This window comes from Macrotis lagotis, chromosome 1 (assembly GCF_037893015.1).
Source record: "Macrotis lagotis isolate mMagLag1 chromosome 1, bilby.v1.9.chrom.fasta, whole genome shotgun sequence".
Lineage (NCBI taxonomy): Eukaryota > Metazoa > Chordata > Mammalia > Peramelemorphia > Peramelidae > Macrotis > Macrotis lagotis.
In genome coordinates, this window is record NC_133658.1 from 96,028,498 (window position 1) to 96,052,898 (window position 24,401).

At 36.5% G+C, this 24,401-nt stretch overlaps 1 long non-coding RNA gene across 1 annotated transcript in view; it reads right to left on the minus strand.

Moving 5' to 3' along the window:
• LOC141513864 (uncharacterized) overlaps window positions 1-24,401 on the minus strand; it is a 187,859-nt gene that overhangs the window by 27,757 nt on the left and 135,701 nt on the right. The window contains exon 3 of the long non-coding RNA XR_012475897.1: window positions 6,057-6,182. This is a non-coding gene — a long non-coding RNA (uncharacterized LOC141513864). The remainder of the gene's footprint in view (window positions 1-6,056; window positions 6,183-24,401) is intronic.

Genomic DNA, 24,401 nt, shown 5'->3' on the forward strand with positions numbered 1-24,401 from the left:
CTCAATTTCCAAATCTTTGCTGCTATGAATATTTTTGTTCAAGTGATGTTTTTAAACTTTGTCATGACCTCTTCAGAGTATAGGTGCAATAGTGTTATTGCTGGATCAAAAGGTATGCACATTTTTATTGCCCTTTGGGTGTAATTCCAAATTGCTCTCCAGAAATGTTGGATGAATTCACAACTCTACAAATAATGCATTAGTGTCCTAGATTTCCCATATCCCTTCCAACATTGATCATTGTCCTTTCTAGTTATGTTGGCCAGTCTGAGAGGTGTGAGATGGTACCTCAGAGATGCTTTAATTTGCATTAATCAGTAATGATTTAGAGAAATTTTTCATATGACTATGGATCACTTTGATTTTCTCATCTGTAAATTTTTGCTTAATATTTTTATATAAAAATTCATTAGTGATCTTGGTGTTTATTTCTCTTTCTTCCATTTATCCATTTCTGGTTTAATGGTAGGATTACATTTGTCTTATAAAAGGAATTTGATAGTGTTTTTTCTTAAATTTTTGAGAGTAACTTTCATAAATATCAATTACTCTTTAAACATTTGATAGAATTTATCTAGAAATCTATCATGTCTTCCCCCTCCCTTTGGTAAAGTTTCTTTTCATCCAGTGAATTTAATTTTTATAGGATCCTCTTTTAAAATATAAATGCTACTAGAGAGAGAGAGAGCAAGAATAGAGAAAAAAACTATGGACCAAGTTCCCTAATAAATATGGATAAAAAATTTTAAATAAAATATTAACAAGGAGATTACAACAACATATCACAAAGATAATGTACTATGACCAGGTTTGATTTATACCAGGAATGCAGAGCTAGTTTAATATTAGGAAACCTATTAGTATAATTGACAATATCAATAACAAAAAAAAATCATGATTATGTCAATAGATACAGAAAAAGTTTTTTGACAAATTGCAACACATTCATATTAAAATGCTGAAAACATAAGGGAAAATATCTATAATGAGGATAAGTTAGAATACTTTCCACTAAGATCAGGGTGAAGCAAGAATATCCATTATCATCATTATTATTCAGTATTGAAATTTAAATATATTATAGCAATAAGACAAGAAACAGAAATTAATGGTATAAGCATAAGTTTCAAAGAAATCAACTTTTACATTTTGCAGATAATATGATCTGCTCAGAGAATTGTAGAGCATTAACTAAAACATTAACTGAAAGAATTAACAATTTTAGCAAAGCTTCAGGATATAAAATAAACCCACATAAATTACTGGTTTTTCAAATATAACCAACAAAATCCAATAGGAAGAGATAAGAATAGAATTCCATTCAAGTAATAGTAGGGAGCGGCACAGTGAATAGAGCACCGGCCCTGGAGTCAAGAGGACCTGAGTTCAAATGTGAACTCTGACACTTAATAATTACCTAGCTGTGGTCTTGGGTAAGCTACTTAACCCCATTTCCTTGCAAAAACCTAAAAACAAAAAAAAAGACAAAAAAAAAGAAAAGTCAAATAATAGCAGGTAGTATAAGGTACTTGGTAGTCTACCTGCCAAGACACAACTATATGAGCTCTATAAGAACACAATTGACAAAATATTTTTCATAAAATAAAGACAAATATGAACAATTGTAAAAAATGACAATTGCTCATTGGTAGACTGAGCCAATATAATAACAAACTTAAATTAATTTACTTATTCAGTGCCATACCAATCAAACTATCAAAGAATTATCTGAAATGATCAAAAGGCCAGAATATCAAGGGATTCAATGAAAAGAAATTGTGAAGGAAGGAAGCTTAGCAGGGCCAGATTCAAATGATATTACAAAGTGGTAATCATCAAAACAACTTATATTGGATAAGAATTGAATGACTGATCAATGGAACAGATTAGGTATATAATATACAGAAGCAAGTGACCACAGTAATCTAGTGTCTGATAAACTCAAATTCCAGCCTTTGCGGCAAGAACTCATTATTTGGCAAAAACTGCTAAGACACAACTGGAAAGTAGTCTGGCAGAAACAAGGCATACACCAACATCTCACATGAAATACCAAGATAAGCTCTAAACGGGCAAATAAATATAAAGGGTGATGTCATGAGCATATTAGGGTAGCATGAAAAAAAATTACCTGATAGATCTATGAGTAGAGGAGAAGTTCCTGATTAAAGAAGAGTTAGGATTATGGGAAGTAAAATTGGATAATTTTTAATCCATGAAATGAAAGAAGTTTTTCAGAAATAAAACTAATGATGTCAAAAACAAAGGAAATTAGGGGAATTGTATAGAAAATTTCTCTGATAAAAGACTCATTTCTCAAATATATAGGGAACCAAGACAAATTTATAAGAATAAAATAAGAACCATTGTCCAATTGATAAATGGTCAAAGGATATGAACATTTTTTTCTTGCCTTTCAGAAGAAGCCAAAGCTAATAATAATTATCTAAATCACAAATAATTAGAGAAATGTAAATTAAAACAATTCTAATTATTACCTCATATTCATCAGGCAGAAAAGGGAAAATGACAGATATTCACGGGGATATAGAAAATACATACATTAATGCATTGTTGATAAGAGTTGTGAACTTGTTCAAACATTCTGGAAAATAATTTGGAATTTCGTCTAAAGGGCTAGAAAATCATGCATATCTTTTGATCCAGCAATACTGCTAGTAAGTCTCAACTCCAAAGAGATTTTTTTAAAAAAGGAAAAGGACACATGTACAAAGATATTCATAGTAGATCTTTTTTGTGGTGGCAAGAATTGGAAACTTGAAGAGATACCCATCAACTGGGAAATGGCTAAACAAGTTATAATATGTGTTTGTGATGGAATACTATTGTGCTATAAGAAATTATGAAGGGGAGTAGTTGGGTGGCGCAGTGAATAGAGCAATGGCCCTAGAGTCAGGAGGCCCTGGGGTTAGGAGGCCCTGAGTTCAATTCCAGCCTCATTAATTTAATAATTACTCAACTGTGTGACCTTGGACAAGTCACTTAACCCCATGGCCTGGCAAAAAATAAAAATCAAAAGAAAAATTACGAATAGGATGATTTCAAATAAACCTGGAAAGACTTGCATCCTCATATGAACTGATCCAAAGTAAAATGAGACAAACTAGAAAACTAGTAACAGCAATATTGTAACAATAACTGTGAAAGACTTATAACTTTGATCAATACAAGGGTCCAAAATTCTAAAAGACTTTTGATTAAAGTGCTATCAATTTCTATAGAGAGAAGTGATGAATTTTGAATGCAGATGGAAGCATATTTTTCCTGTCTTTTATTTTCCTTGCTTCTTTTTTTTGTACATGGCTAATGCAGAAGTATTTTACATGATTTCATCTGTAAAATGGGTGTCATTTCTTGCTTTCTCAATGGTTGAGAAAGAAATAGGAGAGAGAGAATATGGAATTGAAAAATAAAAATTAGAAATAAAATATAAAAAAATGCAAATTCCTCTGAGTGGTTGCATAACAAGAATCATTCCTCAATAGATTTATAATAAAAAAAATAGGAATAGACTTTTCAAAAGGAGAAATGAATCCTAGAATTCTCTGAAATCCTTAATCAGAGGAGAATCTTCTCTAATAATATGAAAAAGACAAATCAAAACATCTCTGGACTATTGCCAACAGTCTTCTATTGGGTGGTAGTTAGGTGGTGTAGCCACCAGAGTACTAGACTTGGAGTGATGAAGGCCCGAGTTTGAATTCTGGTTCAGATGCATGGTATTGACCATAACCACCACTACTGAATAAATAACTGTATCTCTGTAGTAGCCCTCACATTAAATATAAACTATTTAAAAGTGTACACAACTTGGCCCCCTTTCTACTATGCCAGTTTCTCAGACATGGACACCTATAGTGAAGTCAAGAGAGTCAGTTTGCTGTTTTTATACACATGATGTTTCCTCTCCTGTTGATATGTCTTTACAATATCTACCTTGTCTAGAATGTACTTTCTCCTCAACTTCTACCTCTTGAACTCTCTGGTTTTCTTTAAGACTCGACACAGGCACCGGCCTTGCCGGCCTTGGAGTCAGGACACCGGCCTTGGAGTCAAGCACCGGCCTTGGAGTCAGGAGTACCTGGGTTCAAATCTGGTCCCAGACACTTAATAATTACCTAGCTGTGTGGCCTTGGGCAAGCCACTTAACCCCATTTGCCTTGCAAAAGTCTAAAAAAAAAGACTCAACACAGGGTGGCTAGGTGGTTCAGTGGATAGAGCACTGGCCCTGGAGTCAGGAGTACCTGAGTTCAAATGCAGGCTCAGATATTTAATAATTACCTAGCTGTATGGCCTTGGGCAAGCCACTTAACCCCATTGCCTGGCAAAAAAAAAAAAAGTGTGGATTGGAGATGAATCTGATTTAACTCCTACTGTATTAGTCCAAAAACAAGCCATCCTGAAATATAAGCTGTTCCCAAGGAAATATTGGAGCCAGTTTAGACACCACCTCTCCCTAACTGCAGGTGAAAGGGGAAGGAATGTTTGGGGGGGGGCTAGGTGGCGCAGTGGATAGAGTACCGGCCCTGGAGTCAGGAGTACCTGAGTTCAAATCCTCAGACACTTAATAATTACCTAGCTGTGTGGCCTTGGGCAAGCCACTTAACCCCATTGCCTTGCAAAAACCTAAAAAAAAAAAAGCAACACAAAGACGACTTTTTTAAAAAAATATTTAAAATATTTTATTTCCCCCAATTAAATTTGAAAACAATTATAAACATTTTAAAGTTTTGAGTGCCAAATGCTATTCCTCCCTCACACCTCTCTGAGATAGTAAAGCAATTCATTATAGATTATATGTGTGCAGTCATGTAATACATTTCCATATTAGTCATTTTATGGAAGAAAACCCCGGGGGGGGGGGAAGAAAGGAAGAAAGACAGTAAATATATTATGCTTCAGTCTGTATTCAGCCTCTATCAGTTCTTTCTATGGAGATAAGTAGCATTTTTCAACATAAGAACTTTGGGATTAGTTTGGATCATTACATTCTAGGAAAAGCTAAATCATTCACAGTTGTTCATCATGTAAAGCCTTACAATTGCTGTACAATATTGTATACAGTGTTCTCCTGGTTCCATTCACTTCAGTTTTTTTTCAGTTCATGTAAATCTTTCCTGGTTGTTCTGAAATCATTCTGCTTTCTTTACAATATTTTCCCATTACAATCATATGCTACAACTTTCTAGCCAGTCCCCAATTGATAGGCATCCTCTTAATTTCCAATTTTTAGCCACCACAAAAAGAACTGCTATAAATGGTTTTGTACCAATATGTTCTTTTCCCTTTCATTTTTAAAAATCTCTTTGGGATACAGCCAATACATAGTATTACTGGATCCAAGGGAATGCACTTTTAACATAGTTCCAAATCATCCTCCACATTGGTTGGATCGTTTCATATTTGTGTACCAGTTTTCTCAATTCCCTTAAACAATGATCATTTCCTTTTTCTGTCTTATTAACCTGTCTGATGGGTGTGAGTCGGTACTTCAGAAATTTTAAAATTTGCATTCTTCTGATAAATAATGATTTCGAGCATTTTAAAAAATATGGCTATAAATAGCTTTGATTTCTTGTTCTGAAACTTGCCTGTTCATATCCTTTGACCATTTAGCAACTGGAGAATGACTTGTATTCTTATATATTTAACTCAGTCCTCTATATATTTGAGAAATGAAGTCTTTATCTTGCTGTAAAATTACTTGGTATAAAAAAATTTTCACCCAGTTTTCTGCTTTCCTTCTAATTTTGGTAGCCTTTCTTTGAGTATATAATCAAAATTATCCATTTTATGTATCATAACATCCTCTATATTTTGTTTGGTCTAAATTCTCTGACAGGCAAACTATTCCTTTCTCTCCAAATTTGCTTATGGTAAAATCCTGCACCTATTTTGACCATATCTTGGCAAACAGCACTTTATGTAGAATTCCTTTTCAGTTGTCACCAGTTGTTAAGATGTACCCTCTTAAAATAAATGTTTTCATTTTATAAATATTCTATATGTAGCTATGTATATACACATTATCTTACCATTAGAATGTAAGCTTCTTGAACTTGGGAATCTGTTTTGTACTTGTCTTTGTATACCTGGCAGTTATCTCAGTGCCTGACATTTTTGTTGATAGATTTATTGGTCTCTGAGGTGTCCTCTCACACCTATAAGATTGCCAAAGATAACAAAAGAAGGTAAATATTTGAAGGGCAGTGGGAGGATAGACATACTAATGCACTTATGAATTTGTTCAACAATTCTAGGAAACAATTTAGAATTATAATTTTCAAATTCACTAAACTACACAATCCGTTTTGATAGAGCCATGATAATTCATATATCCCAAGAATGTTAAAGACAGAGCATAAAAGCATAAGATTCCATACAGATAGAAATATAGTGGTGCAACATAGAACCAGAAGAAACTGGATTTGAGTCCTGCCTTCGACCACTGCTAATTGTGTGATCCCAGATAAGTTGTTTTAAACTTTCAGTGCTCTATGCTACTCTCTATGTTTATAAATTTTAGAGATGGTGCTAGTCTTCATTGGAAGAGGGAGCTTCCTCATACAAATGTTCTTTACACCACTGATCTAGTCCCTCATTTATAGCACTTTTAAAAATAGAAAATAAAAAAGGACAGAAGGAAACATGGTGCTCATTATTTGTGGGCTGAATTATTGTGCTCTATAAATATAATGAAATATCACTGTACCAAAATAATTGACAAAAGTTCAAAGACACTTAGGAAGACTTGTATGGACTGAAATAGAGTTATGGAAACAGAATCAGGAGTCTAATGTGCATACTTCTCCCAATTATATAAAGTAAAACATCATTGAAAGACTTCAGATCTCTGATTAAAGTGAAAAATAAAATATTTTTTCCCACTTCTTAACTGAGAGGTGATAGGCTACAGGTTTGAAATAGAGCAGACTTTTTTGTTTGTTTTTTTAACCAGAGTGAAATTTTCAATTTCTTTGCTTTCCTTTGAAAGCACCTCACCCCCCCCCCCCGAAAAAAATGAACCAGTTTCTGAAAAGATTCAGCTTATGTTTAAAACTCTACAGAGATTGCTTCAGGTTGATAATTACCTTAATTTCACTGTCTTACATTGTAATCTGTATATTTTATTTTATGCATGTAAAAACACTATTCTGAGAAAGGGTCCATAGGCGTCATCAGACTTTCCCCAAAGGGACAAGACACAAAAAATGTTAAGACTCCTTGGATTAGGTGATGCCTAAAAATCCCTTACAGTTGTACCATTAATTGATTCTGGGGAACTCTGTGAAAATTCCTCCTTACTGACAAACCTCAAATACTTAAAGATGATGTGCAAAATTTTATGCGAGTCCTTCTGAAATTGACAGTTATTAGAGACTCTTCTCAAGCTATTGGTCAACCAGATCAATGATGATTTCTGGCCTTTTATGATCCTTAGTATCATCTTACTTACTATGCCTTAGTGGCACAGTAATGATGTTCAAGAGGTGAGGAGTTAGCTGCCTCTGATTCTTGGGTCCTAAGGGCAAAGAAACTTTGGGGTCAGGGAGAGCAGTGTCCTTGCCATGCTTATAAAATGTTGAGGGCTCCAATTGGGCTTTGCCCAAAGGAGCAAAAGAGAGGAAATGAGAATCTTTTCTTCATTTGATGTTTACTCACTTGGTTATCCTTCTAAGTACTGAATTATAACACCCCCTGCTGCTTTTCTAACTCACCTAATTTAATCTTGCCAGGATGCAATTACTTATGCGTCTGATGATTTTGGGATTTTTAAAACATTAGCTTTTCAGACTTATAAGCAGCTGTGCTGATGAAAAGCCACCAAGTTGAGGTGGAAAGAAGGCAGAGACTGTTATCCAAAGGAGTTGTGAAGAGAATAATTGTGAACTAGTGCCATTAAGAGAGGTAAATGAAGGCATAGTCTGAGGGAAAGAAAAAAAAAGTAGCTCAAAGGCATTTTTTAGAAATTTGGGAATATTTTAAACAGTCATAGAAGGCAGGAGAAATAGGAATATCACATGATTCACTTTAAATTCAAGTGTCATTGTGAAGATGCTGACTTTTGAACATGGGTGTCCAACAAGTCCTTAGCCCCTTCTATGGGATCTGATTTTCTTATTGGTGAAATGGGGAGAATAATCTTTGCCTGTCCCTACCTCCTGGGGGTGGATGAATGAAGCCAAGGATGGGAAAAGCACTGTGATTATTCAAGTACACATCCATGAAATTCAAAATACATATCCATGAAAAGGTAGGGGGTGGAATGGGTGGGGGGAAGCCCTTCTCTGCTGAAGAGTTGTTTATCTTAATTGGCAGTTAACAGCTAAGTGGGCCCTTTCTGAAATGTTTGCTTGGGAACCAGCATTTATGTTGATACCACTCTAGTTTGGGCTGCTTTTTGGAAGCTTTGTCTCCTATCTGGGAGATAAAATGGAATTTCCCTTACAATTCTTTGAGATCACTGATGATTAAGCCTACTACCTACTGCCTCTGTCTGGATTCAAGGTGCAAAATGAGACATATGCTTTTTCAGCATGACAAATGAGGGAATTTGTTTTTCTTGATTGCATATTTTTATGGGCTTTGTTTATCTTTTTCCCCTCTTTTCCAGTGTAATAGGGGTAGGGGAGGGAAGAGGAGCATGAAAAAATAGATTTTTTTGTTGACTGCAAAAAAAAAAGCTTAATTTTAAAAAAATCTAAGAAATCTCAACTTATACCTGTTGTCAATCATGATTCCTCCCTTAAGAGATATGTTTAAGTTGGAGAAATTTATTTGCCTAACTTAGAGGCAATTCATTTGGCTTATGTCTCAGGGAACTCATTGCCTTTGATTTCATCTCAAAATTCAGTAACTTTCAAAAGTAAAAGGACCATGGTTGAAGCATAACACAGAAAACTGTGTGATTCAGTATCACCTGGACAGAGCTCAGTGATGTGAAGAAGCTATAGACTTAGATTTTCAACTGATGAAATTGTTCCCAATCCCCAGTGTGTGACTGAAAAAAAAATAATCATTTCACTAGCAGGAGTACCTAGAGGAAGGATTCAGGTTATTTCATCTTGAGGTCATGATCAATTATCAGATTATATAAAAGGACTGACATGTCAGGTTCCTCTCCAGTTATCCAGTAAACAAGGAGATATTAGTAGTGATGAAGAGGGGAGTGGGCCAAGAGGCTCTACTGGCCTCAAAGCAATATGCTAGGGGAATAAGTAGAGAGAGGTCTACTTAGAGGTGACTACATCCTTTTAAAGCCAAGAAATGGAGAATTATTCAAAACTTAAACCATCCAGAAAGTTAGTTCTGAAAAAGCTAGAAAAAAATGCAGGCCCAAATTTTGAGCAATAGCTGGAAAAATTATGGCTTATGGGTGCAATGCAAATAGAGTAGACTTCTGCTGCATTAGAAGGAGTGAAAAATAGAAATAGTTCAGAATATGGGCTTTGTTTATCTTTTTTTCTATACCAGTAGGCTTAATCATCAGTGATCTCATAGAATTGTAAGGGAAATTCCATTTTATCTCCCAGATAGGAGACAAAGCTTCCAAAAAGCAGCCCAAACTAGAGTGGTATAGAAAAACTTCAGAAAACTTTTTGTAAAATGATGCAAAAAAAAGAACCCAAAGAATAAAAGAGATAGTGACTATAATAATGATAATATAACCAAAATTAATGATCAAATGCTAGAATTGATGTTAATACCTATCATGCTACCAAAGGATACATTTCTCCTTTTCAATAATTGACCAATTCACCATTCAAGGGCAAGCTTTGTAGAAGGTTGGTAGAAGGTCCAAATAAATTGTATCAATTAAAAAATTAAATGCTATTAATATTATGTTGAGTTTGGTCCCTAGTTCTCATGAGGGGACACCAAGGATGGTTGAGGAAAGGTCATTATTGCTTTCCTCAAAAATTTAGGAACACAGCTAAAAGATCTCTGGTCTTCCTTAACTGCCACAAAAGAAACCAGGCAATATGGCTAAGTAAAATTTTGTCGTGCTCACATCTCCTTGTCCTTTCTTTTGTGGTTGGTTTTCATAGCAGGTGGTTATAGTTGACTTACAGAATGATGGAAAGTGCCCACTGAGCATAAGTAAAGAAGAAAGCAATTATTTAGAATCTACTATGGGCTAAGGTATGTTATCTTCACAATTATTTTCATTGTACAGTTGATGGAATTCAGATCTTCTGATTTCAGCCCCAGCTCTCTATCCATTGCACTAACTGCCTCGGTGTGTAAGTATAGTGCTCTATCAATGATGACTTGTTCTCATGAAATGAGGTAAAAGCTTTGATCCAAGAAATGTAAGCTCTATTAAAGGAGTTGAATCAGTTATGTAATGAATGAGAAATAAAAGGACATCCCAAATTCTGCAGGTAGCCTTAAAATATTAAAAAATAAAGGGAAGACTTCCAATATATTTGAAAGGTCCTATGTGGGGGATTCATGGAAAGACATAGATAAGTATCACACAAGGTGAGAGACTTTAATATTGTAGAACTGTAAAACTGAGGAAAAACTACACTCAGGTGGGTATCATTGGGTATGTTTCTTGTGGTAATAGGAGCAGGAAGAAATGGTGATAATATTGAGAGGGTCTGTCTAGTCAGACTCATGATTTGGGGAATATTTTCAAGGATACATTTTCCAGGTATCCCTGGCAGTTCAAAAAAGCACAGAACAATGTAGTAGATAAAAATGGAAGGACAGGCACAGACCCAGTTGTGGAATCAGATACCATTCTTCAACCCAAATTCCAGTTTCCAATCCCCCCTTAGCCTGGGCCTCTCCCTCCTAGTTCTTACTTTATGTCTGCTTTCTCGATATGATGATGGCCAGAGGGGAACCACTCATGCTGGCTCCCTTGTATAATCTGATAATTGGCTATAATTCAGGTATGAAATATTTAAAGACCTCCTTCTCCACTAACCTCTACTTAAGGAATGATCATTTCTCCAAGTCCAAACTTTTGGCTTGAGTTCTATTTGCGGGTATCTGAAGGTATTTTCAAAACTAAGGCTCTATATTTTAATAAGTATTATTTTAAAAGAATTTTTCATATATGCATACAATTTAATCTCATCAAAAGTGCTACATCAATATGTCAAGAATCTGTAATTTCAGAATTCCCTCACCACTTAAAATCAAAGATTTCAAATGTCTATAATTTAGTAAATATTCAGAGAGTGAAGTAACTTAATAGTCAATAAACTAGGAAGTATAACAAGCAAAATTTGAACCTAGGTCTTCCTGACTTCATATCTAACACTACATCACAGTCTAAAAATAGTGATGAATGAGCCATGTGTTATATACCATTGATGTCCCTTGAATAAAAGATCTACTCCAACTCTATGTTATAAAGTCCAAGTCAATGTAATAGGTCCATCTCAAATGCAGCCTGTGCACTCTGTATGAACAAAAGAGAAACTTGCAATAAATTTGGAGTGTTATATTCCTTGGAGTGATATGCATTTTCTTACATGTAAAATTACAGCAATGTCTCCTGTTGCCATAGAAATGGCACAAGGATTGTGCTTGGAGGTGGGAGAGCTAAGGGTGGGACTACAGAGGGGAGATGGTAGTGATAGTGATAGTTTTTTAAGATGATTCAAGACTATATGATCTAGCTTGGAGCAACTGGAAGTCCAAAGCCCTTTTCCAACTGCATAAAACTTGCTTCTATTCAGGGATTTCTGAAAAAGTAATAGGGAGAAAAACCTCTCTGAATGTTTGGGGTGTGGAGAAAACAGTGAATAATATGACTGGAAAAGCTAATGGGGAAGAATAGATCTTAGTCTTAGAGGAAATCAAATCCATAGTCATGAAAAAATGCTCCAAATCACTATTGATTAGAGAAATGTAAATTAAAACAACTCTGAAATACTACCTCACACCTATTAGACTGGTTAATATGATAGAAAAGGACAATAATAAATTTTTGAGTAGATGTTAGAAAACTGAGATACTAATGTGGAGTTGTGAACAGATCCAACCATTCTGGAGAGGAATTTGGAACTATGCTCAAAGGGCAATAAAATTGTACATACCCTTTGACCTAGAAATACCACTACTAGGTCTGTATCCCAAAGAAAGTTTTTTAGGGGAAAAGGACTTATTTGTATAAAACTATTTACAGAAGCCTTTTTTGTGGTGATAAATAATTGGTAGGCAAGTGAATGCCCATCAGTTGGATAATGACTAAACAAGTTGTGCTCTATGATTGCAATAGTATTTAGTGTGTTATAAAAAATGATGAGTAGCATAATTTCAGAAAAACCTAGAAAGACTTATACAAACTGAGTGAAATGAGTTGAACCAGAACACTGTGCACATTAACAGCAATATTGTACAATGACTAACTGTTAATGATTTACCTACTCTCAGCAAGAAGATGATCCAAGACAATTCCAAAGGAGTCATGAAAAATACTATCTGTGGCCAGAGTTAAAACTGATAGAATTTGAAACCAAATTGAAATGTGCTATTTTTACTTTATTTTTAAGGGGTTTTTTGGTTTGTTTTTTCTTTCATAACATGACTAATAAAATGTCTTCATGAGATTTCATATGTATAACCTAGATCAAATTGTTTATCATCTCAGAGAAGGGAGGTAAGAGAGAGGGAGAAAAATTGGAGCTCAAATTTTTGAAAAAAAGGAATGTTACAAATTATCTTTGCATGGACTTGGGAAACAGAAATGTTCTTTTAGATTAAAAATTTAAACATGCTTTACATGCAATTGGGAAAAAGTAAAATATTATTAAAATAATAAAATCATCGAGTCTGAGAAGTACAGAGTTTATCTTTGGCAATAAGAGAATAAGACTAGAGTCTCCAGGCATTTTACTTATGAAGTCATTCATATATTTCCCTCATATGTATTGTTGAGGCCTTGTGCATTGAGTTATTATCTTTTCCTACTATCTATACCCTCAAAACAAACTTTGAAGAATTTCCCCAGAATGGAAGGTGTGAAGGGTTTTGATGGCCTGGGTCAGCTTTTCAGGAAGACTGCATCTCCCTGGAATTGATCCACAGGAAGTTAGTTGCCTGTTGGCTTCTATGCTTTCATCTTTCCTAAATTTTCAGAGCTCCCATAATCACTGAAGTGCAATTTTCCTAATCTCTGAAACTCCTTGACATGCAACTAATGTCAGGGATACATCGCACATGTTCTTTAATTGCCTCTTCTACCTTGGATAGGGCCACCAGAGCAAGATGTTGAATTGGACATCATCTGCTCTTCTTTTCCCTTTTTTACAATTACAGTGATGGCAAGTAGGGTTTTTTAATGGTGGAAAAGAATATTTTGTTGTTGTTCAGTTGTTGCAGTCACGTCTGACTCTGCTTGATTCCATTTGGAGTTTTCTCAGCAAAGATACTGGAGTGGATTGCCATTTCCTTCTCCATCTCATGAGGAAACTGAGACAAACAGGCTGAAGTGATTTTCCCAGGGTCACACAGCTAGTGTCTGAAGTCAAATTTAAACTGAGGTCTTCCTAACTCCAGCCACTGCACCAACTAGAAAAGAGAACCTGCAAATTCAGAAATAATCTACCAGAATTGAGTAATTACTCTGGAATAAAACAAAACTATTCAGCCCCAGACAGAATTCAACTTAAATAAACCAAGCCTAGCTTCATTCTAGTGCTGGAGCACATTGACTTGACCTCTAGAATTAAATGTTCTTTTCATAGTGTAATGGAAAGAACACAAGAAGAGATGCCTGAGTTCACATCCTGAGTAATGTATTTGCTATCTGTGTTCAATGTTGGGTAGATCTCTGAGCCCAATTAAGAGGTCATTCTGATCCTAAGTTTTCTCATTTGAAAAACAAGTCACACCTCTATTACACTGCCATTTTTAACTTTTGATTCTACCATTTGGGCTCAGCAGACAAACTCAACTGTTCATCCTATAACATAGGCTCTTTGAAAGAAAATCAGGAAGGAATAAGATTGTATAGGACTATAGGGACTAAGAAAAGAGGAGGAGAAAATATATTTGAAAATATCACCTTCATTCCTACCAGCTAGCTAGTTAATTCTGATTTGCCCACCAAATAAAGACCAGGGAATACAAAAATTTCCCTAAAAATAATCTTTGGTGACCTTTATATAGCACTCTAAGTTTTGCAGAGTTTATTTTACAACAGCCCTATGAAATAAGCATCATTTTTTTCATTTTAGTTTTGGTCTTGACTCATGACTTCTTTGGCAAAAAAAACTCCAGTGAGGAAGTTCCCTCTTCCAATGCACATGAGAAACTGTTGAGTCATTGTTAGTCTTAGAAAGTTGTCTAGGGCAATAGAAGTTAAGCGACTTGGACAGGGTCATATGGGTAATAAGTGCCTTAAAGCACAATTTGAAGTCTGTGTTCTTTTAGCCCTGACATCAGTTGGCTGAGGGAAGCTCTTGAGTCTTACTTCCTATATCCCCTGTAATACAGGTGAGAAAACTGAGGATTTGAACCCAAGTCTCCTCTGACTCCAAATGCAAGACTTTTGTCTCCACATATTGCTTCTTTAGCATGCTCCGTATGTACACAGTTGTTTTCACATCACCTTCCCTGCTAGACTGAATTCCTAGAGAGCAGGAACTGGTTTGAGGTTTTTGTGTTGTTATTTATTTGCTCTTTGCTTTCTATTTTTCTTTTTAGCTCCAGTGCTTTAGCACTGGCATATAGTAGGCACTCAATTAATGTTTATTGATTGATTTATAGTGGGTGCTTGATAAATGCTTCCTAATCAACTTAGGATTTTGAGCAGGATCTATTGGAACAATATTTCTGAGAGGTGAAGAGGGTGATGTCCAGTGGTCTTCATCTCATACTCAGCAATAGAAATAGTATTTTGTAGAGGGAGTCACTTCATATCTTAAGTCTTGAGGGCCAGTTCTCTTCTTCTTATACTTATTACTCCTAAATCCAGGTTATTCTATCTTTAGTTCTACCATGCTGGGTCCTTTCTCTAGAGATGGGATAAAGTCTTCAAAAATACAATCTTTTCTCAATGAGATGTCTTTTAATGCGCAAATCACTCTTTCTCTTCCTTTCTTGGGAATGTTCTTTGTGATCCCTACTTCCTCCCTGTTCTGAGGCAAGATTCATCTTCTTCTCCCCATAATAGTCCTTCCCATCTTTTTATTCCACTTCTACCAAATCACCCATTCATATTGAGAAATTAAAGGAGTCATTATCCCTCACTATTTTCCTGCTAATTTAGTTGGATTTCATCTCTAACATCCCTCTCTTCTCTCTATTTATGAATTTTCCACTATGGTTCTTGTTGTTCAGTCATTTCCGTTGTGTCTGACTCTTTCTGATGCCTAGTGGGTTTTTTTTTTTTACAAAAAGTGGTTTGTTATTTCCTTCTTCAGGTTATTTCACTTATGAGAAACTGAAGTAAACAGAGTTAAATGACTTGTCTTGGATCCCACAGCTTGTGGGTCTGATTTGAGTCTTTCTGACTCTAGGCCTGTAGTGTTATCTGCTGTGCTACCCAGATACCTCCTATTATGGGATCCTGCCTAAAAAGATCCCTCTCTTGAAGAATAGGGAAGAGGAGGAATCTCATAATGAATGGCCTCAATTTTCTCTCAGTAAAGTCAAAGAAAAGAAATAGCTAAAGGAATAGGAGAGGGAAGATATTGAATATTTGAGAGAAATAAACCAAGATTTTAGGCCTGAATGACTGTGAGTATGATGGTGCTCTTTATGGTAATAAGGATGTTGGAAAGAGGGGAGGGTTTGAGGGAAAAAGATATTCTGTTTTGGACATGTTAAGGTTGAGATGCTGAATATGGTTCATGATGTCTGTTAGGCAGTTGGTGATACCCAGATTGATGGTTGGAAGAGAGACATGGAATAGAAATACAGACCTGAGAATTATCTGCAAAGAAGAAAGGAAAGGGAGGAAACACAGATTTATTAAGTACTTATTAAATGATAGACATTGTGCCAAAGTGCTTTTCAAATATCTCATTTGATCCTCATACCAACCCTGGTAGGTAGGAGATATTAGTCTCAATTTATAGTTGAGAAAACAGGCAGGCAAAAATTTGGCTTGCCTAGGGTCATCCAGATAGTAAGCATCTGAGGTCATATTTGAACTCAGGTCTTCTTGACTACAAGCCCAGAGGTATATCCATTGAGTCTCAATTAGCATAGAGATGATAACTGAATCCATGGGAGCTGACAAGTGAGAAAGTAGGGAGAAAAATAGAGTAGAGATCTCAGGGCAGAGCTTTGGGTGATAACCACAATTATGAGAGATTAAAGGAGTCATGACATAACCCATTTTACAGATTAGGGAATCGAATGAGTGAGCTACTTTTCCATGGCCATGTTGGTAAGTGTTTGAGGAGGTATTTGCAGATAGATCTCCAGACTCTAGGTCTAGCACTTCATTCACTAAGCTTTAATGTCTTATTTGGAAGCAATTCCTACTGATGGCAAGTGAGCATCCACAAGACCACAAGTCCTACTTCCAGTCCAGACTCTGAGGCCATCAACCTAAGAAATACTTGTGTCTCCAATGGTCTCTTTCTTTCTCCAAGGCAGCTCATGCCTTTCTGCTCTCTATAGATACTTCAGCATTTTCCTCTAAGAATATCTTGTCTGCTCTGCATATATCTGGAATATACCTAAATAAGTGACATGTTTCTCCCTCAGTAGAATGTAGGCTTTTTGAGGGCAGGGTATCTCCAGAGCTCAGTACAATACCTGGGACTTTTGTTAATGCTTCATAAATGGATGACTGAATGGTTGTTTAAAAAAGAAACTAAGTAAAAGAAAAAACAAAGAAAAGACAGAAAGAGAATTCCCTTTTCACTCAAATGCATACTCTTCAATTTGGGAATGGAGTTAAGATACAAAAGCTTTGTAGCACCAGCTTTTGTGGGGGGAGGCACAAAAGAGAAGCTGTACAAGCCATTAAGGCAATTAAGAAAAGATTAAGGTTGCTCAGGGTGGAGAGAGACCCATAATCAATAGGCCAGAAATCACAGTGGGTTGCAAAATTATAAAACTCAGTGGCTAAAGAACAAACAAGCTTACTACAACCCAGAGGCATTGGTTTGCTCAGGAGTGAAAAAGAAAATCATATTCATTTCTTAGGTCAGGAAAATTAATAGTGCTGGGGCGTCCAGTCATTTTGTCAGCTAAAGAGAGGGGTTATTGGGAATGAGATCCAATAATTCAAGATCTACTTTGCAGCGTCCTTCTTTAAAAACAATTCTTCATTCTGAATGACACTGCCCTAGATCACCTGAACTGAATTCAGCTGATCAAGTAGTCTTAGGAATTTATTATGTAGAGAATAAAGTCCCAAATCCTCAGCTTGATATTTAAAGCTCTCCAAGATTTGTTTCCAAAGTACCTTATCTTTCTGTGTCTGTGTCACTTATAGGGACTCTACTAGTCAAATTGGTCAACTCCTGTATACCAGCACATTCCAGCCTCTGGGACTTTGCTCATGCTATTCTCCATGTCTAGAATGCCTTTCCATCTCCTCTTCCTATCTGAATCATAGGTAAGGTCAAGTAACTGCAGGAAATTGAGAAATCAGGAGAAAAGTAATATATAAACATTAGCAAGCAATTGGGCCTTTCCTTTCCTCAATCTGTGCTTGAATAGGACTCTTCTTTCTCTCTTGTCTGCCCAAAGTTTAGAAGAGAAGAGACTTGGGACACCCATGATTACTATTTTCAAATATGTAAGACAGTTACAGACTAGCAAAATTAGGTTCATTTTGTTTATCCCCAGAGACCATGGTAGAAACCTTCGTAGAAAGTTGCAGAGGCTAGTTTATTCTCTTTATGAACTTCTCCCTTACATCAATTAGGATAGCATGGAAAGAAATGAGATAACTTGATAGGATTTCCCTGTCTACTGAGGTATTGAAAGGAATGAATGAAGGGATCTTGAACATGTTGCAGAGAAAAGTGCCACTTGGGTTATAGGTTGGGAAGAGCTAGTTTAGACGTGCCTTCTAGCTCTGAGATTCTGAGACTCTGGGACCATTTCAGATCCTACTTCCCTGAAAAAAATCTTCCCTGAACATCTTAACAAATAAATATCTTTCCTGCCTCCTATCATTCATTGCTTTTACTTCTTATTTGATTCTTATTTGCGGCCTTATATTTGTGCTTAACTTTTCAGATTTCTATGTCTTCTTTCTAAATTAAATCCTTAAGTCTCTGAGGTCAGGTAATGAAGACATATTTCTTGGTATCTTTCAGGGCTAGCATTAAATCGATCATACTAATGTTCTCTACAAATATTTGCTGGGTGTTTGAAAACCTTCACAGATTAGTAATAATAAAGGACATTGATATAAATGTTTGAAAAGTCCTTATATACATCATCATTTAAGTCTCATGAGAGTTCCACCATTTTGACTGATCTTATTACCCATTTTTGCTCAGCCAGTGTTAGAAGTAGGCTATGAACTCAAGCCTTTCTGTTGCCAAATCTAGTTTTTGCCTTATCTACCTCTCACTGATTAACCCTACAATGATCTGACTCTGACCAAGGCATCTGCTCTATCCACTTGCCCATATTGGGAGAGGTGGGAAGGAGTGTCCTAATCCTTAAAAGCCCTAAGGCAGAAAGAATAATCCGTGAAAGGCCAGTTCTATTATCCTGTCTCCAGCCTCAAGCTGTTCTGACTAATGAACCCAGGTCTTTCTTGTAACTTAAACTTGTTTCCTCTTGTTTGGAGTCTCAGTGGTTGGAAAACAGTTAAGATTCCCCTCATGGTAACCTTTATGATATTAGAGGACTGCTTTTATTATATTCCTTTTCTTGTGTCTTCCTTTCTTTGTTATATAGTCCCATCTTTTTGCTTCCTAGCTACTTAGTTGTTCCAGCTATGGTAACAAGAGGCAGGTTGAACTCTGACCATTATTGGCAATCTTATTCTTCAACTTGTGCTGTGATATAAAACTGTCTCCCAGGGTCTAAAGAGCTTGAGGATTCTCCACTATTTGCTAATATGAGATAATGAGACCCTGCCTAAAAGACATATTTTTAGGGAAAGGTGAGGATAGAAGCAGACAACGATGGTGTATTGAGAGAAATACTATATAAGAAGACTGGAAAAGTGAATGGAATTTGGGTTGTGAAGACGTTTAAATACCAAACAAGGGAGTTTCTTTTTGATTCATTAAGTTAGTGCAGTTTAAGAGAGAGAGAGAGAGAGAGAGAGAGAGAGAGAGAGAGAGAGAAGAGAGGAAGGGAAGAGAGAGAAGAGGAATAGACCTAAATTCCTTTAGGAAAATATTTTTCACATCTAAGTGGAGGGTGGATTGGAGTGAAGAAGAGACTTGGAGCAGGAAGACCAATTAAAAGACTATTGCAATAACTCAAGCAATAAATGATAAGGGCCTGAAATTAGGTGATGACTGTAAGAAGAGGAAAAATTGAGTCACACCTGAGAGATATTGTGAAGCTAGAAAGAAAAAGATTTGTCAATAGATATAAGAGGACCTGGAGAAGATGTGGTATAGTTATTAAACAGTAGATAGCATGATGTAACCTCAACAGAAAGGGTGCTTCACTCTATGAGCAAGGCAGAATGGAAGCAGCTCAAAAGAAATGTGAGATATGTAAGTTTAGACTAAACACCCCAGGTGTTAGAGCATTCTGGGCTCATGTTAGTCTGAGCATCCATAGACACACTATAATTTGTTTCTATAGTGATGTCATTTTGGCCTTCTTTGATAATGAAGCACAAGAACCAAGAACCAACCACATAGCATGCTGGGCCAGGAGTCAGGAAAATTTTTCTTTATGAGTTCAAATTCAATTATACTTACTAGCTGTGTGTCCCTGGGCAAGTCACTTAACTCTTTTTTGCCTCGGTTTCTGTTAAATATATATGAGTAGGGGCATCTAGGTGGCACAGTGGATAAAGCACCAACCTGGAGTCAGGAGTACCTGGGTTCAAATCCGGCCTCAGACACTTAATAATTTACCTAGCTGTGTGGCCTTGGGGAAGCCACTTAACCCCATTTGCCTTGCAAAAACCTAATACATATATATATATATATATATATATATATGTATATATATATATATATATATATATATATATATACATATGAGTAAAACTCATCTGTAAAAGGAGTTGAAGAAGGGAATGGCAAACAGCTCCAGTATTTTTGCCAAGATACCCCACATGGGGTCATGGAGAGTTGGACAGGATTGAATAACAATTCCTTCCTAAGAAAGGGATTGAAGAAAAGTTCCAGCTAGAGATGATTTTAATTTTTTTGCTGTTTAGGATTAATTGTCATACTGCTCTTTTTGTGGACTAGAAAATGACCTGTCCCTTTGGAAGTGACTGGGTCCACCTTTGCAATTACTCACAATCTCCCATCTCTCCCAACTTGGTAGTGTGGTAAGAAGGAAAATGGCAGGCAGCCATTACATCTTGTCATTCTGAAACTCAGTTTACTCTGTGAATGTTTAACTATAGTGTTTTGTGCAAATTGAATTTTTGTATATCAGATTCTATTTCCTCTTGGGCTTACATGATAATCTCAGATATTATTAATAGTCAATATTTATCTAGTACTTTAAAATTTGCAAACTGCTTTAGATGTATTAATTTATTCGAGTCTAATAACAACTCTTTTCAGTATAGACTCACAGGATCACCCACTTGAAAAAGACCTCAAAGGCAATGTAGTTCACACTGCACCTGAAGATGCTATCTACCTGATCTGTGAGCCTCCAGACTTTGCTTAAAAATTTACAGCAAAGGGGTGTTGTCTTTTGTGTCCCAAGGCAATCCATTATATTTTGGCATGGTTTCAACTGACAGAAGTTTTTTATATCAATTCTAAATTTACCTCTTATAACCTTCACTCATTTGTTACTAGTTCTACCCTCTGGGGCAGAAAATATCGAATTCTTCTTCCTTGTGACATCCTTCTGTTATTTGAATTCAACTATCATATTCATTTTTGTTTCTTCTAGGCATCCTTGGTTCCTTTGACTAAACTTAATATGCTATGAATTAAAGTCCCTTCCCTCACTTGATTGCCTTCCTCTAGACCCTCATCAGATTTTCATTGTCTTTCCCAAACTGTAATACCTAGAACTGGACATGATGCTTCAGATATGACCTGAGCAGGGAAGAGACTAGAAAGATAATCACTTCCCTCAGACCTGGACAGTATGCTTTCCTAATACTGGACAGTTTGCCTTTCTTAATACAGCCTAAGATTACATTGGCTTTCTTGGCTGCCTTATCATAGTGATGACTTGTATAAAAATTTCAGTCCCCTAAAGTCCTCAGGGATCTTAAGGTCAACTTCTATCTGTCTATGCTGTGAAACTTTACTTTTATCTCTATTAAAATTCTTTTGTTAGAATATACCAAAAACCAAAAAAAGAATATATCAGGTGTTTTAACCTATTAAGATCTATTAGAGTCCTGCCATCATAAGTATCATAATATTATCATCCTCTTCAACATCAACAAATTTATACAGTAATCTAGTTTTTATATATTATCTTATTTGATCCTTACAACAACCTTCCAGGACAGGCACTATTTTATCCATTTTATAGATTAAGGAACTGATGCAGACAGAGGTTAAGTGATTTGCCCAAGTCACATAGCTAATACCCTTCTGAGGCTAGATTTGATCTCAAGTATTCCTGAATCCAGGTCCAGGATTTTAATGACCATGACACCTAGCAGCATCTTTATATCTCAGCCATATATTGTCTGCAAATTTGATTAGTATGCCAATTATGCCTGTTATTGATAAACAGCACTGGGCCAAACATAGAATTATTTCACAGAAGAAAATCTGAAACTCTAAGAGATTAAGTGACTTGCTTTATAAGAAGCTTACAATCTTATGGGGAAAGACAACATGGAAAAGAAAGCTGGAAAGTGGGGTAGAGAGGAGGAGTACCCTACACAGGGACATGGTGGAGAAGGTAGAGAAGTCCTAAAGTAATCAAAATGAAAATGAAGAGGTGTCTATCTTGAACATTCTCCTTAGAGGTTTTGGAGTTCATGGCTCCTCTCTAACAATCAGAAGGACAGAGGGTAGCGATAAGCTGGGAATATCAAAGTCAGTTAGCTAGTTAAGTAGTAAACCAGGACTAAGCAAAAAGCTTAGTCTTATGGTCGAAACTAACTATCCATATGACCACAGATGAAACTATCTATAAGATCTCTTTGTCCTCTTAATGTTTCTGTGAGAAAGAACTGGAATTTTAAGCCCTGTCTCTTAACAGTAGTCAAGATTGTATACCTCAGTTTTCCTGTTGCAATAAAATGGTATTAGAAGTTCTGTCCCTTTTGATCCCACAGAGAGATTATGCGAACAAAGAAATAATCCTAGATAGGAAAGTATTTGTGCAATGAAACTGCTATAGAAAAGTAAGCAATTTGCTTTATAGTCCCTACCTGTAATGGTTCCTTAAACAATTTTGCTTCTTTCTTTTATAAACCTTGTTCCAGAAAAAGGGAGATTCCAAAATAAGTAACAGTTACTGAAGGTGGAAGGTAAGGTTGAGGGGAGGGACACAGGTGACAACTAAAAGAGGGTGTCCTGAATTGATTTCTAGTCTTTCTATTATTCTCCATAATGAAGATTTTTACTTTACTCTACCCATCTGTTATGAAATATTTCAGCTGTGTAAGGAACTCCAAGGAACTGTGTGAGTTAACTCTCTTTTTTGATGAAGATGAATGTTGATCTGCAACTTCTAGTCTTAGAGAAAGTCCTGGAGGTACTAAGAAGTTAATTACTTGCTCAGGGTCACACATCCAGGAGCATTGGAGGCAGGAATTTTATCCAGGTCATCTTGACTATAAAGTCTATGATATTGTATCTCTTATTGTGAGGATATGACCAGAACACAAAAGGCACATGACTGTAAACTTTCCCAGTGGTCAGTTGTCTTTCCACTACAATAAGCATGTATAAGAGAGAAAAACTACGAGAGAAACGGGTGGGGGGGGAGAGGGGAGAGAGAGAGAGAGAGAGAGAGAGAGAGAGAGAGAGAGAGAGAGAGGAGAGAGGAAGGGAGAGACAGACACAGAGAGACAGACAGAGAGACCATCAGAGAGAGAGAGAGTGAGAAAAACACAGAATGACAGAGACAGATATAGGCAGAGAAAAAGAGGAAGGGAAGGAGAGAGGGCAAGAGAGACAGATAGACACAGAGAGAGAGACAGAGAGACTGTCAGAGTGAGAAAAAATAGAGACAGAGAATGACAGAGAGAGAGAGAGAGAGAGAGAGAGAGAGAGACAGAGACAGGTAGAGAAAGAGAGGGAGGGAGGGAGAGATTGACAGACAGAAAGAAACAGAGACAGACAGACACAGAGAGAGATATAGTCAAAGATAGAGAAAGAGACAATGAGAAAGAGAGAGGAAGACAGAGATGGAGAGAATGACAGACTGACAGAGAGAGGAAGGGGGAAAAGGAGAGACAGAGACAAACATACAGAGAGAGAGAGAGAGAGAGAGAGAGAGAGAGAGAGAGAGAGAGAGAGAGAGAGAGAGAGAGAGAGAAACTCTAACCTGGCAGGTGGAAAGAATTCATGCAGATATCCTGAATGGTCTCCTTCACATACCTCTTACAAATGCATAAGTAACCTGAGTATCATACTATCAAATAGGTAGTCCATAGTAACATAAAAGAGCAAAAAGCATATTATATCTAAAAGTAATCGGATCGGCAAGTGCAAAGGGAGAGATTAATGAATTAAGTGTGGAAGACAGATGTATGGAGAGTCAAAGAGAGCTGAGAGGAGGCTGGATTGGAAATCTATACTCCCATAAATCATCTCTACCTCTTCTGTGAAGGGCCTTGAGGACTAAACTTCTAACCAATATGCTGCATATGCATCAGGACACAATATTCTGGGAAGTTATTGCATTCATAGGCCAGGGAGAGACGCTGTCTTTGGAGAAACTAGATAAGCAAGCAAGGAATAAAGGAAAAATAGATCAACCAAACAGTGGGGGCCATTTGCTTTTCTGAGCTGCAGTGCTTTTTTTTGCAGCTCCTGTGGTCTGTGATTAGCTCCGAGGCCTGCTGGGTGATTTAACATATTTCCTTTTTTTGAACTTGCTGATAATGAAACTCCAAACTTCCAATAGTCCTTTCACAGGAAGCCAGCTGAGGATGGAGGAGGTTGCTGTGAGAATGTCTTCCTAGGCTCAGGCCCTCCAGGGAAGCTGTCCAGTTTTGCCTCCCATTTGAGAGCTCATAGGAATACTATCGAATCCCAAGTGTGAGTTCCTACTTTCAGAAGCTCAGACCCTTTTCATTTGGACACCTACAGAGGGCAATGGGACACTCAGTCAGGGAAGTAGTGGGGATGCATATAGGG